This window comes from Schistocerca serialis, chromosome 1 (assembly GCF_023864345.2).
Source record: "Schistocerca serialis cubense isolate TAMUIC-IGC-003099 chromosome 1, iqSchSeri2.2, whole genome shotgun sequence".
Taxonomy (NCBI): Eukaryota; Metazoa; Arthropoda; class Insecta; order Orthoptera; family Acrididae; genus Schistocerca; species Schistocerca serialis.
The window spans coordinates 749,982,312-749,996,015 of NC_064638.1; positions in this window are offsets into that span (position 1 = coordinate 749,982,312).

Consider the following 13,704-nt stretch of genomic DNA (forward strand, 5'->3'; position numbering starts at 1 on the left):
GAAGGAAACTACTTACTTTTCCACCATATTAGACGCCAGCTTCTATATTACACATGTGGGTCAGATGTCTTTTGCTACAGAGTATTTATCTAAAGGCGGATTTCTTGATCGAAGATTTATCTGTTTTGCCACAAACTCAGGCATAAATCCGAAGACTTACCTGACTCGTTAGTAAATTTATTAAGTAAATATGATTTAGACATTCTCTTACGCAGGGGTCTGCTTGCTCTGGCGTCCAAGTTAGAATGAAACAAATCAGCCCTCTTGCTGTGTACTTAGCGTGTGCAGCTCTCTCCCTTAACGTTGTTGGATCGTGTGCAACAGATTGTTGTCCTCAAGCTGTTTCATTTTTCCCTTTGTTACAGCAAATTTACACATTTCATCTCTGCTTCGACGAGCCATTTCAGTATTTTGCAATCAAAATTAAACAATTCAGTCTCCCGTAAAACGACCTTCTGAAGTATGTTGGTCTGGGCGTCACGATGCGTACTATAGTCTCAATGTTAGAAATAATATCAGCTTTGCAAGTTATTCAGGAAGCTAAAACTCAAAAGGCTTCACAAAGATGTGAGGCGACTGGAATTCTGAGCAGTCTGCAGAGTCCGTAGACTGCGATAATAACAACTTAATGGTCAGCGATACTGAAGCGATTTAATGTTACCAATAAATCGTTGCGAAGTGTTGATAGCGATATTGGGACTGTAATAAAGTTGTACACTTCTGTACTTGAATACCTTCGAGAGAATCGTTCTTTTTACGACGCACATGAAAACGCTGGCACTGGAAAGAGTAAGATAAATATTAACAAAACCGTCACAGAATGGAAAAAGTCAAGAAAACTGAAAGCGGACGAAACAGCCGAATTTGATACTGCTTCTGAAGGAAAGGAAGATTTTCGGGCGAATACATTTCTGGTTATTATAGACAGATTGATATCTGAATTGCAGGAAAGGAAAAAGTCATTGGAAGAGTTTTATAGCATTTTTGCGTTCCTAAGTAATTTTCCCTGACGAGACAACGCCGAATAATTGAAGTATGCTAGAAAACTGCAAGAGTGGTACAGAGAAGACATGCAAGAATCTTTGAGTGATGAGTTGCTCGTGCGGGCTCGGCCTTCTGTCGATTTCGCCCCTCTTTGACGATCTTTGTCTGGATAACTTTGTAGCTACGCCGGGGGCGCCATCGGTACGGACAACAGCCGCGAAGCGGGAAGTTTTTGGGCTGTGAGCCTGAACATGCGAAACGAGCCACTTGGCACAGCGGTTCACACAACTGTACAGATTAGTCTGGCATGCCGCCGGGTTCTGTACCCGGCCTCGGTATAAATTTTCACTTGGAGCTTCGGTCTGTATACATAAAATACCTCATAAACGTCCTTTTGTCAGGCACACGTCATGACACATACAAACGTATGAAAAACGTCAACATGTAATTGTGACCAATATTACCATTGAATGGTGCGTATGACCAATTCCTGTACCGAAAACTGGAAGTGCTATTCAGATTCTGATCTGTCACTGTAGCACCTAACACAGTAATAGACTATCAAGGGTCAGGATGGTCTGAGCATTAAGGACCACGTAATGAGTAGAGATTCCATTGCAAGGTGGTTGACAGAGCAGCAGGTAAGAGAAAGCAGTTCTTCGGCCGTCGTAAAACCACAAAAATAGTGGTAACAGTAACAGCTGTATTTAGTGTAGTTCATTCAGACGATATAGCCAGCATCCCAGTGGCGCTTGCTGGTCCTGGGCGGCAGCGTTAACTGTAGGAAAATTAGGTGGTGTGTGGCTGCGGCGTTAGTAGCTTCACTCAGCAGGGCATGGCAGTGGCTGACCTTGTGTGGTAAACATGTCGCTTCAGCTCTAAGTCATATGCTGATGCAGCACAGTGGGTCCAGCACACTGGTAGCGCTTCGGCAGTGTCAAGTGCTGACCGGTGTACCCTGGACCGTCAGGGATAGTGTGGAAATTAGGTGGAATTCGGCCTGGACGTGGGACGCTGGCAGAGAATGCAGCATCAGTAGCCCATGGACACGAGTCTGCGAGTGGAGGGACACCAGACGGCGCCCTAGACTTTGTTGATGTCAGTCAGCAGTAGGCCCCAGCTAAAGGGTCCCAGTTCAGTGGGATCAGGACTAGATGCAGCTCATAGACCAGCAGCTAGCAGAGTGGATGGCCAGCATTTATACTGACTCGACTCAGATTCAGTGCGGGGATGTGCCACTTACCCGCACCTACGAGGCCTAGACAGCAGATGGTAGGGCCTAACGTATGGTAAATATGCTCACTTCAGTGCCAGAGTGGAGGTTTTCGCAATGCCAGTTCAGCGCCAATCTGGCTGTGGCAGGCTGTGGTAGGCACACTGACAGCTCGCCTGCCACAGGTTGAGGAGCCGACTTGTGTCCAGTGGCCAGTATGCTTAATGGCTATCTCCTTTCTAAGGGTGAACCACTGGGTCGCTGTAGGTACATAGTGGGTGCACAAATGAGAAGCAGGATGAAGATAATACCTGAAGTTGAGACTCCTGTCACTATGTTTCTGCACTGGATATTACTGAGACGCCGTTGCACATGCTGAAGCATTTGCTCCGCGCTAATATTCCCATCATGTGCTGCTATCAACTCATCCTATGTGCTAAGTAGCTTGGAATGTAAGGAATTGTTCAGAAAGGTCAGGGTTTGGGGAGGTAGGATATCTAGAGATTTGTGAGGATCATACAGGAGAGGATATGTCATGTTCATAAATTTAGCCACTGTTACAGTTTCTGGCAGCAACGTGTACGATGGTAAACTCGTTGTACTGTTTATAAATATACAGTTACCTAGCAACTCCAGCTGTTCTCTACCCTTAGATCGCCCCTGACTGTAACAATTCACGAAAAGCAACAATGGGACATATTTGGAATATATCCGAAGTGGACCTCCTGGAAACAGAGTTGCAGAGCAAGGATGTACTGCAGGTACACTTCCACTTCTCTACCTTCTAAAACTAGTTCTACTTCAGTAGGGCAATCTGGATCTCTTAGGATGGGAATATTGTCACTTGCCCTCGTTGGCAGTGATGCAGGTTGTCTGCTGTCATCAGTGCATGTGTTTTCCCTTTTGGCTCAACCAGTAGTACTTCTTTTGTTCTGATTGGCATAAACTCTCCCAAAGCCTTCCCTCCATCCTCCCAGTCAGGGTGCTCATTCCGGGCATTTATACCCATACATGCTAACCTATACTGACGTGAAGTGGTAAAACTGTGAGAGAATTTTCGCCTATTGAGGAATATCTCCAACGTAGCTGTTAGTTCATCACATGCCTGACGTAAGCCAGCCAGAAACTGCGACGCTTGCAACAAAAGATAGAGGTTAATTGCTGATGCACCGCGCTGTGAATGGCTTCCTGCAACTCCTTTGTCTTAATGTGGCCATCTCTTACACTATCAGCAAACATTCACAGCCGACTGGGTAGACAATAGGTGCAGCTGGGGCTATTCTATACTCAAACATCAATTTACAGAGCTCTTTGCCGTTTTCACAAAAGTCGCTAGCTATGCCGTTAACCCCTGCAGCATTCTAATATTATTCAATATTGCTTCTTCTAGATTTGTTAGTTGTGTAATGTGCCATTCGATCAGGGTAGTGGTATCTTCTGCCTCCTTCTGCACATATACTAATATGCCTTTGAGGTTCCCAGTGTCATCGGTATTTGCCGTTCCAAATACCGCTTTCAGCAATTTGCAAATTGCCTCTGTCCATTCTCACCTCCACCGTTTTTTAACATGTGAAGTACCGTCCTCAGGTCTACGTCTTCCTGGAGACGCTCATACGAGAGATACAACACACAGAACTCCTCTCGTATCTCGCTTTCCCTGCTTCCAGGTATATCTCTGAGAAATCCTCATTTAGCCTTCACACTTCATTTTTTACCCGCTACGCAGTATAAATTAATCTCAGCATCTACTGGTTATTCGTCAAGATAATGTCCTCCTGCTTGGAGAGCACCATTCCCTTCAGTGGTCGTCCCTGGAACGCGATCAGCCGTTTGCAGCTGTAGAGGTGCACCATTGCAGTACTATGATGCACCCCTTTGTCATTGTCGCTAGTGGCATCACCTGGAGAAAGGAAAGTCGCTGTTACTTTCCCCTCCTTGATCGAAGTCCACCATCTAAGAATAATACCCACAATTACAGTCCCTGTTCAATAAACTAACTCCATCCTAGTCGTCCAACATTCTCCTGCAAACAGAATAAACCCCCAGATTACTACAAAAACGCTGCGCGGAGTGGCCGCGCGGTTTGATGTGCCATGTCACTAATTGCTCTGCCCATCCCGCCGGGCCGACCGCGGTGGCCGTGCGGTTCTGGCGCTGCAGTCCGGAACCGCGGGACTGCTACGGTCGCAGGTTCGAATCCCGCCTCGGGCATGGGTGTGTGTGATGTCCTTAGGTTAGTTAGGTTTCAGTAGTTCTAAGTTCTAGGGGACTTATGACCTGAGATGTTGAGTCCCATAGTGCTCAGAGCCATTTGAACCATTTGAACCTCCCGCCGGAGATTCGAGTTCTCCTTCGGGCATGTGTGTGTGTGTGTGTGTGTGTGTGTGTGTTGTTCTTAGCATAAGGTGGTTTAAGTAGTGTGTAAGTCTAGGGACCGATGACCTCAACAGTTGGTCTCTTAGGAATTCACACACATTTGAACATTTGAACTACAAAAACATGATTAATCAGGTGAACAACATACTCAGTATTCCCCAAGTTAATCATTAACCTATCACAACATAAAACTTACCCACAGATTATCATCCGCAACTAATATCTCAAAATTCTGCAACAATTTCCTTCACTATTTCTACAAAATTCAAATCTCTTTGTTAGTGTCACACATGAAACAACAAAAACGTCCAGTACATTGAGGTGACAAAAGTCACACATACTGATGGCGGTAGTGTCGCGTACGCAAGATATAAAACGGCAGCTGTCATTTGTACGCAGGTGATAAATGTGGAAAGGTGTCCGACGTGATTATGGCCGCACTACGGCAATTAATAGACTTTGAACGTGGAATGGTAGTTGGCGCTAAGCACATGGGACTTTCCATGACAGAAATCCTTATGAAATTCAATATTGCAAGATCCATTGTGTCAAGAATGTGCGGAGATTACCAAATTTCTGGAAGTATCTCTCACCATGGCCAACGCAGTGGCCGACGGCTTCACTTGACATCCGAGAGCAGTGCCGTTTGTGTAGATTTTCCATGTTAACAGGCAAACAGCACTGCGTGAAATAACTGAAGAAATTAATGTGGTACATGCGACGAATGTATCCATTAGGACAGTGCAGCGAAATTTGACGTTAAAAGGCTATGACTGCAGAGGACGGACGTGAGTGCCTTTGCTAACTGCACGACATCGCATATAGCGCCTCCCTTGGGTTCGTTCAAATGGTTCAAATGGCTCTGAGCACTATGGGACTTAACATCTATGGTCATCAGTCCCCTAGAACTTCGAACTACTTAAACCTAACAAACCTAAGGACAGTACACAACACCCAGCCATCACGAGGCAGAGAAAATCCCTGACCCCGCCGGGAATCGAACCCTGGAACCCGGGCGTGGGAAGCGAGAACGCTACCGCACGGCCACGAGATGCGGGCCCTTGGGTTCGTGACCACATCGATTGGATCCTAGACTGGAAAACCGTTGCCTATTCCGATGAGTCCAGATATCAGCTAAGAGGCGAAGACTCCATGAAGCCATGGACCCAAGTTGTCAACAAGGCACTGAGCAAGCTGATGGTGACCTTGTAATAGTGTGTACTATGTTTACATGGAAGGGACTGGGTCTTCTGGTCAAACTGAACTGATTATTGACTTGAAATGGTTGTGTTCGGCTACTTGGAGACCATTTGCAGCCGTTCATGGACTTCATGTTCCCAAATAGTTATGGAATGTTACTGGCTCACAGTTATTCGTGATTGATTTAAAGAATATTCTGGACAATTTGATCGAATGACTTGGCCACCCAGATCACTCGACAAGAATCCCATAGAACATTTGTTGAATATAATCGAGAGGTCACTTTGTGCACAAAATCTTTCACAGGCAACACTTTCGCGAATTATGGACGACTGTAGGGACAGCATGGCTCAATACTTCTGCAGGGGACTCGCGACTTGCCGAGTCCACACCGCATCGTGTTGCTGCACCACGCTGGCAAAAGAAGGTCCAACACGATGTTAGGAGGTATCCCATGACTTTTGTCACTTCAGTGTAACGCACCAATATATTAATACATTACTACTCCTGTGGCCTCAGTTCATACGGTAATGTGCGTGTAGGTTGCATGGGCGCAGCGTGTCTCTACTTCTTTCAATCATCCTCTACCTCTTTCGTTGGGAGTGCTGCTGCACCAGTGGCAATGCACCTGGGGCATCCTGAAGAGGACATGTACATCCGATACGTCCAAGCAATGTATGTGTCGGAAGCTGCAGTCTGATTTTCACTGGTGAGGTAACCTCAGTTACTTGGTATGGACCCTGGAAGTGGTTGAGGAATTTCTTTATTTTTCCCTTTCGTGTGCCTGCCAACATTACACACTGACCCCCCCACGATTCTCTGTAGTTTAGCATTACGCTGCCCCATTTGTTCCTATCGTTCAAGTACTATGCAGTCTTTTGCAGTTACTTTCACATCTCTCTCAACGTTTTCCCAAAATTTCGCAGTGGCTCATCTTTTTTTCACACCATAGGTTTGATTACTTCAAATGGTGATCGCACTTTGTGACCTCGTATGGCGTTAGGTCTCTGGTTTCATGACTTTTAAAAGCCACAACTACACATGACAGTAATGCACGCCAATCATTGTGACAGCTATTTAGATAGTGGCCTAACATTTTCCTTATCATTCTTTGTATACACACTGTTCTTCTGCTGGGTTGAAGATGTAATAGACTTGTTCTTAGCATAATAATATGCAGTAAATGGCACAGCTGCTGCACCAATTCTGACATCAAGTGGGTGTCCTGACGCGTGATTATCCTTTCTGGAACTCTTAATTTTAGTAACTAATTATTCACCATTGTATGTGCTGCTCTGTCATTTCTAGAACAATGCAGTTTAGTAACTAATTATTCACTTTTTTTATGTTCTACCACGTCAACTTGCTGATTCATTATAACGACCACTCCCATATAGTGTGAGAAATGATCTATTATGGTATTCTACTGATACCTGGTTAAAAGGTCCCAAATTGTCCATCAGTCATTCCAAAAGGTTTACTGGCTTTCTGGCAACGTTTGAAGAGTGTACATTGATGGCTTAAATCTACTCATTGGGCACATGGCATACAGATTGTCACACACTGCTTTACAACTTGTCTATGCATATGCTACCAGTAATGTAGCATGGTTCCATGCCCTTCATGACTGGTTAACACAACACGTCAGAGCAATATATTGAGTGCAACCTGTAGTCATAGCCCATGGTGATGCCTGTGGCCTTGTGCAGGGGAGAGTGGTTGTAGGTATATCCCCATAGCCCAGTGTGACAGTGACCAACGCCAAAGTCTCAGAACTCGCATTGAGCACAGTTACCCTTAGGCTTGCCCCAGAAATCTGTATACCCTGGATGGTGGTTTTTGTGATAAAGAGTAGACAGAAGTCCCAACAGCAACATGGAGGGTAGGCTAAGCAGCAGTCCCAGCATACAGCCAGTACAGAGGTACACACACTGCCAAGGAGTGGCGCCACCAGGTGCCAAGTTCCCAGGTCGAACAGCTTGCAGTCAGATAAATTAGTTCCTCTTCTAAAGAAGATCGGTCCAGGTTTCATCTTCAGTAAGTCACCATTGTGACCGGCAGGAATGGCAGCTCACAGAGTTGAAGTTTCCCCCCCACAACCGGATACCTATGGACTCTGAGAAGCAGACTTCAGACTGGCAGTGGCAGGCAGCCGTCATATGTCACCAGGTCATATGACAGCCAATGGAGCTGGCCTTCCGTTGGAATCAGTGATGCAGGCAGAACGATCAGACTCTGAGCCCTGAATGGAATGAAGGGAAGGGTCATATAGTGATTATTATGTGACTTTCCCAGACAGGAGACCAGATGTGCTCCAGTTTTTTGAATCTTTCAGTGTTCTCCACTGAACTAATGTTTAGTTCCAGAGTTTCAAGGCGTCCTTTTATGTAAGGTTTGCTACCTGAAAGGCTTTCTTGCATAGTCTTTAGGCAAAGTTACACCTCCTTTGCAGTAATGTCATGGTGCTGACTCAGGTCTTCTGGCGCTCTCTCTCGCACTGTCTTTGGCAATGTGCTCCTTGCTTGTTTGTGTTCCAGTGCCCCTGAGTGTTTATTTTGCAAAAGATTGTGTATCGGGCAGGCACACTACTTTTGGACATCATTCTAGACAGCTCAAAAATTTTATTCTTCTATCTAAAATTAATTTTCTGTGTTGTATGTAAGAGACTTCTTCTTGCAGCCTGACAGGAGTCAAACACCTGGCCCAAGTTTTGTCCTCTTGTATTTTGCACCATCACGTGTAATGGACTGTAGTTGCATTGCAAATAGTATGCATCCTGTGTAAGAGCCTTTCTCTCTTTGCCACTATGCAATTGTGTAATCTGCTGTCTATAACACAGCTATAATCTCACTGAGGCCATTTGCGTTGCCATGCTTTTGGTAAATCTGGGAGAGGCGCTGCATGTGGTATAGAATGTGCACCCCCCATAGTTTCGGTAAATGCCAACAAAGCGTGCGTGTATTGGCAAAACAGTTGCTCAGTAGACGCCAGCCTATAATAAAAGGATTTGCGTTTAGATTGCGTACGTTTTACATAAGCTCTGGAGCAATAACTGAAGTAAGTCTATAAACATCCCTTCGAAGCTTCTGAGCTTCTTAATTACTCTTTAGTCTATGATAAAGGGTCAAACATTTCCAAATGTTTGAGTAGTGTTAACAGCGAGTTCTATTGGGCGTGGTTCGATTCTAGCTTGGCCATCTTGGCTATCAAGGATCGGAATTTATAAGGTGCTGCATATCTCCTATATAGGTCAGGATATATGCTGCAACAAAATCTAGTACAAACGCTGTACTTTTTTCGCTAGGGATACTTCCCACACAACAACATTTCTGTTTTGTTTGTATTTGCGTTCAAATAACTTAGCATGCATTTTTGGGGTGTTCGCATATCTCATGAAGGTCAATGCGCAATATTATTCAATATGCCTGAATATATACATTAGCCAATTACTTACAATTTCTTCGCCAGGTACTGACAAAATAAGTATACTCAATTTGTAAATAAAATTATATTTTTAATTTTTAGAGTAAAACACTTATTCAACGTTTGTAAATATTACTTCTGTCTTTGATTTAATATTTCACTTGGAATTTTTCATTGTGTTGACTAAACATAACATATGCCTTAGTTTTAATGTTTTCAACTATCAATAAGTGCACTAGTTATCCAAACCAGTGAACTACTTAGATGCAGACATAAGATATTATTAAAATAACTACTGTTAACACTTCGTTGTCTTCTCTTCACCACACAACATATTTATAAGCATATATATATAGGTTTTCACTTAAAAAACGGGGTAGTTTTGCGGTTTTATAGGGTGTTGCATATCACCCACAACATAAGGGATAGACGCTGCAATGTAAAGATGTTTTCATTGTCAAATATTATGTTTAAATATTACAATGAAAAAAATGAAAAAAGTCGTATGTCATACACAACTGTTGTGTTCTGTAGTACAAAAAAATTACTGCAAGTGCACTACGGGACTTCATATAAGCGATTTTGAAGATATGCACCATCTCTACCGAATTTATACTATGGATTATTTTGAAATCAAAATCTCTTAATTTCAGCACCCAACATGTAAATCTACTTGACGGATCTGCTAACCCCAACAGTGTTAGGGCAAAACGGTTTCTGGCACACTGTGCATTGTTGCCAGATGTATCCAAGATGGCAGCGATGATGTCATCCATGATGGCGCCGTGTAGACCTGGCCACAGTGCATGACAACATCCAAGATGAGGGATGCAGATCCACAATATGCCATGCACTGGATAGGGTTTGAAGGTGGATCTGCCATGCACAATGTACTAAGTGGATCTGGGAAGCAGATCCACAATACACCACATCCAAGTTAGTGTTAGAGTGTGGATCTGCTGCGCAATATATCTGGACTGATGTTCGGAGGTGGATTCACCACATGACACATCTGTGATAGGATCTTCGGGTGGACCAACCACACGTTGTGTCTGTACAGGTATTCTATGTTCGAAGTTTGGTCCGCCAGAGGAGGGGACTAGGTCCTGGGAGCTGTCTGCGACACACACATATCCACTGACATACAGAAAACAGAGCAAATGCTCTCTAAATGCGACTGGACGCAATCGAGTACAGTGCTATACTACACCTCCCAAGCTGTGCATTTGGGCTAGGTGTTGGCAGCTGTGCTACATTTACAAACAGTTTTAGAATACAGAATGAGAGGTTATGTCACCATCGAGTGAATAGAACTGACATAGAAAAATCGATGGAATTGGGAAACATGGCGGGCGAATAGCTATAAATTGAGCAAATATACACCAAAATGTGGGGAACTTGAGGAAGTACTTGCACATCTTCTGGTTCGCACAGAACAGTTTGTATATGGGGACGAGTGATCCGAGAAAACGTCAACATGGAAACCAAGGGAATCGAGGGAGCATTCGATTTTTTCTTTGTCGAGGCAGCATTATACTGTATGTCTATTGAGGTAGCAGTGACACCCGTTGACTACTGTATCTGATGCTTTTCAGGAAGATCGAGAACCATCTGCCTCTAAACTAAAAGGATAATTCTCTCTTACCAATACCTTCCACGTACCGATTCTAGACCCCAGAACAATACTTTAGAGTTGATAGCTTGGTTGATTTAGGTATAAATGCATCGAACTCCATCAGTCTGGAGCAGTTGTAAGATGTATGGGGGCTGACTAAAATCAGATTGGAATTTTACTGTAGCAGACAGGTTCGAGAAAGGTGACTCGTTTCGAGATGTGGGAGTGCCAAAATATGATTGAGTAGTGGTTGTAAGGAATTGTCAATAGGATCCAATGCAGGTATGTGCTTGAATGGAAAGACCTGAGTCCAAATCATAGACATCATTTCTAGCGGATGGCGTAACACTAGAGATCTGAAAAGCTATTGTACTTTTTCTTACAACCTCAATCAGCACACCATCTACTACTGTTTGTGATCCTTCTCAGTCAACCATCGCCTATAGCTTATAGCCCAGTCTGACATGGGATCAAGAAAGAATGCACTGCAAATGCTCTAGAAATATTTAGCTGCGATGGTGTGAGGGATTCGAAAATACTGGTTTCATACCATGTTCCTTAGCCAAATCACTTTCTAAATTGGGTAATTTTATTATGAGGTTGCACCATCGGCGATGTGTAAGCGCACTGTTGGTCTGATACCGTATACTCCTGCAATCGCCGTCGTGGTATTTGTCTGGACAAAAAACCACCTCATTCAGAGGTAATGTCGTACCCCAATTTGTGAAGCAGGTATTGCTTTTAACGTGGATGCTTGTATGCATCTGGAGAACCAAGACCACTTGTGGCAGTAACATACAGTAGTTGTTGGGATCGCGTTTTTTTTTTAACATCTGGCGCTTTGTAAGACTGTTAAACCTCTCTTTCTAAGACAAAGTGGTAGCATTCGCTAGAAAAACTTATGAGACATGTCCACGCATGGTTCATTTTCTCTCAGTATTATATCTTATCGCCAGCGATCAGTTACTGACGAAGTATTATACTTAGTAGTAGGGGGTGCATGATATGTTCGCATTTGAACATCAGGCTTGTAAAATATGTGTTTGTGTTCTGACATGTGCAAAGGAAATGACTATGTCCAATCGTAAGAAAGGTATGTATTTGACGGGGGGGTACTGTGATAGCATGGGAAGAGTATGTCAAGTCATAAGAATGGGTACCAATATTTCTATTTCCAGAGGCACAGCCGTTAGCATGGTATATTTCCGATACTTCGCTCACTGTCGAGTGTCATTCAACTGAGACCGCAATGGTACCGTTTAGTTATAAGTACAGGGACAAAATATATATGTGAACGATTTCATAGGAGCATTCTCTCTATGCGCACTTGGCCTGTAGCACCAGTGACCTGTGCGAGAGTGATTCACGTTTCTGGCCACCCGTCAGGGATGGATGACTGCCGACCTCGCAGGGGACATCTATTGCTGTGAGGAGTATATACTGTGCTGTCTGTCATCGTGGTATATGTATGAATGATGTAAAAGGGGCGATTTTGTATGATTACTACATCGATATGGTACGCAATGATATATTGCTGGGTTGGAGTTCAGTTTCACTTGCTAATATTCAAGGTCCTGTTATCAGTCGGAGAGCAGTGTAAGCGAGTAAGAGTCTTTCCGTATTTGACGATATGTAGGGCTACTTCGAAGGGTTTAATTGTCGATGCAATATGCCTGTGTAAAATAGTTTCTTTCCCGCTGAATGTCTCGTCTGCAGAAAGAAAGAAAAGGTGGATGGTGCTTCCACAATAGTCCCGTCAGTAATTCAGAGGGTAAATTCGGTAAGAGCCAATCATATTGCTCGATTCATTCACAAGACATTCTTTTGTGCTGGGATATAGGAATCTCTATATAGTGGTGGGAATATTTGTGTGTGTTCAAAGCAGAAAGGGTAATACATGATGGACGAGGTACCATGTTCGGGCTGTGAGGAAGACTGCATTCAGTGTTATTCTGTGCTATTTTCGTAAACAGGTTCTGTTAGGGCAAGATTTCCGTGCATACAAGCTTAGACATCAAGAAAGCGAGCGTTAACTATTTCTGGGACACTATAAAATTTACGAGAGGTCGACTCGGTTGTTATTTTTTCACATAGCCATGTGACATCAGTATAAGACTGAGAACCTTGTTAGAAGTGCTTGTAATGATTTGTAGCTACGTGCATGCATTTTGCAGCATTGCGTCAGTCCCACTGGGTAGTTAAGCATGGTTAGACGAGTCTCGCATGTCGTGCTAGGAACAATGCACCCTGTGCTATTCAGTGATGTCAGTATCCCCAGGTATTGCATCAGCAACACGTGCTGCCCAGAGGTGTTTCGCATATGGGACTGGTGTGAGGGTGCATTGGAGATCTGTGACATTAGTCTAACACTCAGAGAACTCTAACTGTATACTCGAAAATAGAAGCAACTTTCACCATGTCACTGCAGGCAGCAGCGGTGTGAGAGCGATGGATCACACTGGCATGCGTCTGGCGGTGGCTCACGGCGGCTTTGGCATGCTTGGAAAATAGGTCTTCATTCCTGTCCATTCGCGTCAGCAACGGTGCATAGGTAAACACGTATTTCAAGAGGAATTTCTCAGGTAACAAGTATGAAAGGGATGTCGCCACCACATTCTTGCGGGACCCAAACGGGCACTTGTGCAAGGTCTGACAGCTGATGGCCGTGTCACTTAATGTGGGCTGCCTGCAGCTCCCTGTGCGCATTGATTGCGTGTCTGTTGCATTATTTTACGAGCAGGTCTGTAGGCTGTGCTATGCACTATTTGGACAGTTTACGAGTTGATTTCGTGTCTGGACATATGTGTACTGCAGTATTTAGGAAGAGTGTGCATGTCTTCACTGAAATTATTTTTGTAATTTAGGAGTTGTTTGAGTGTCTGCAGAGCATTAT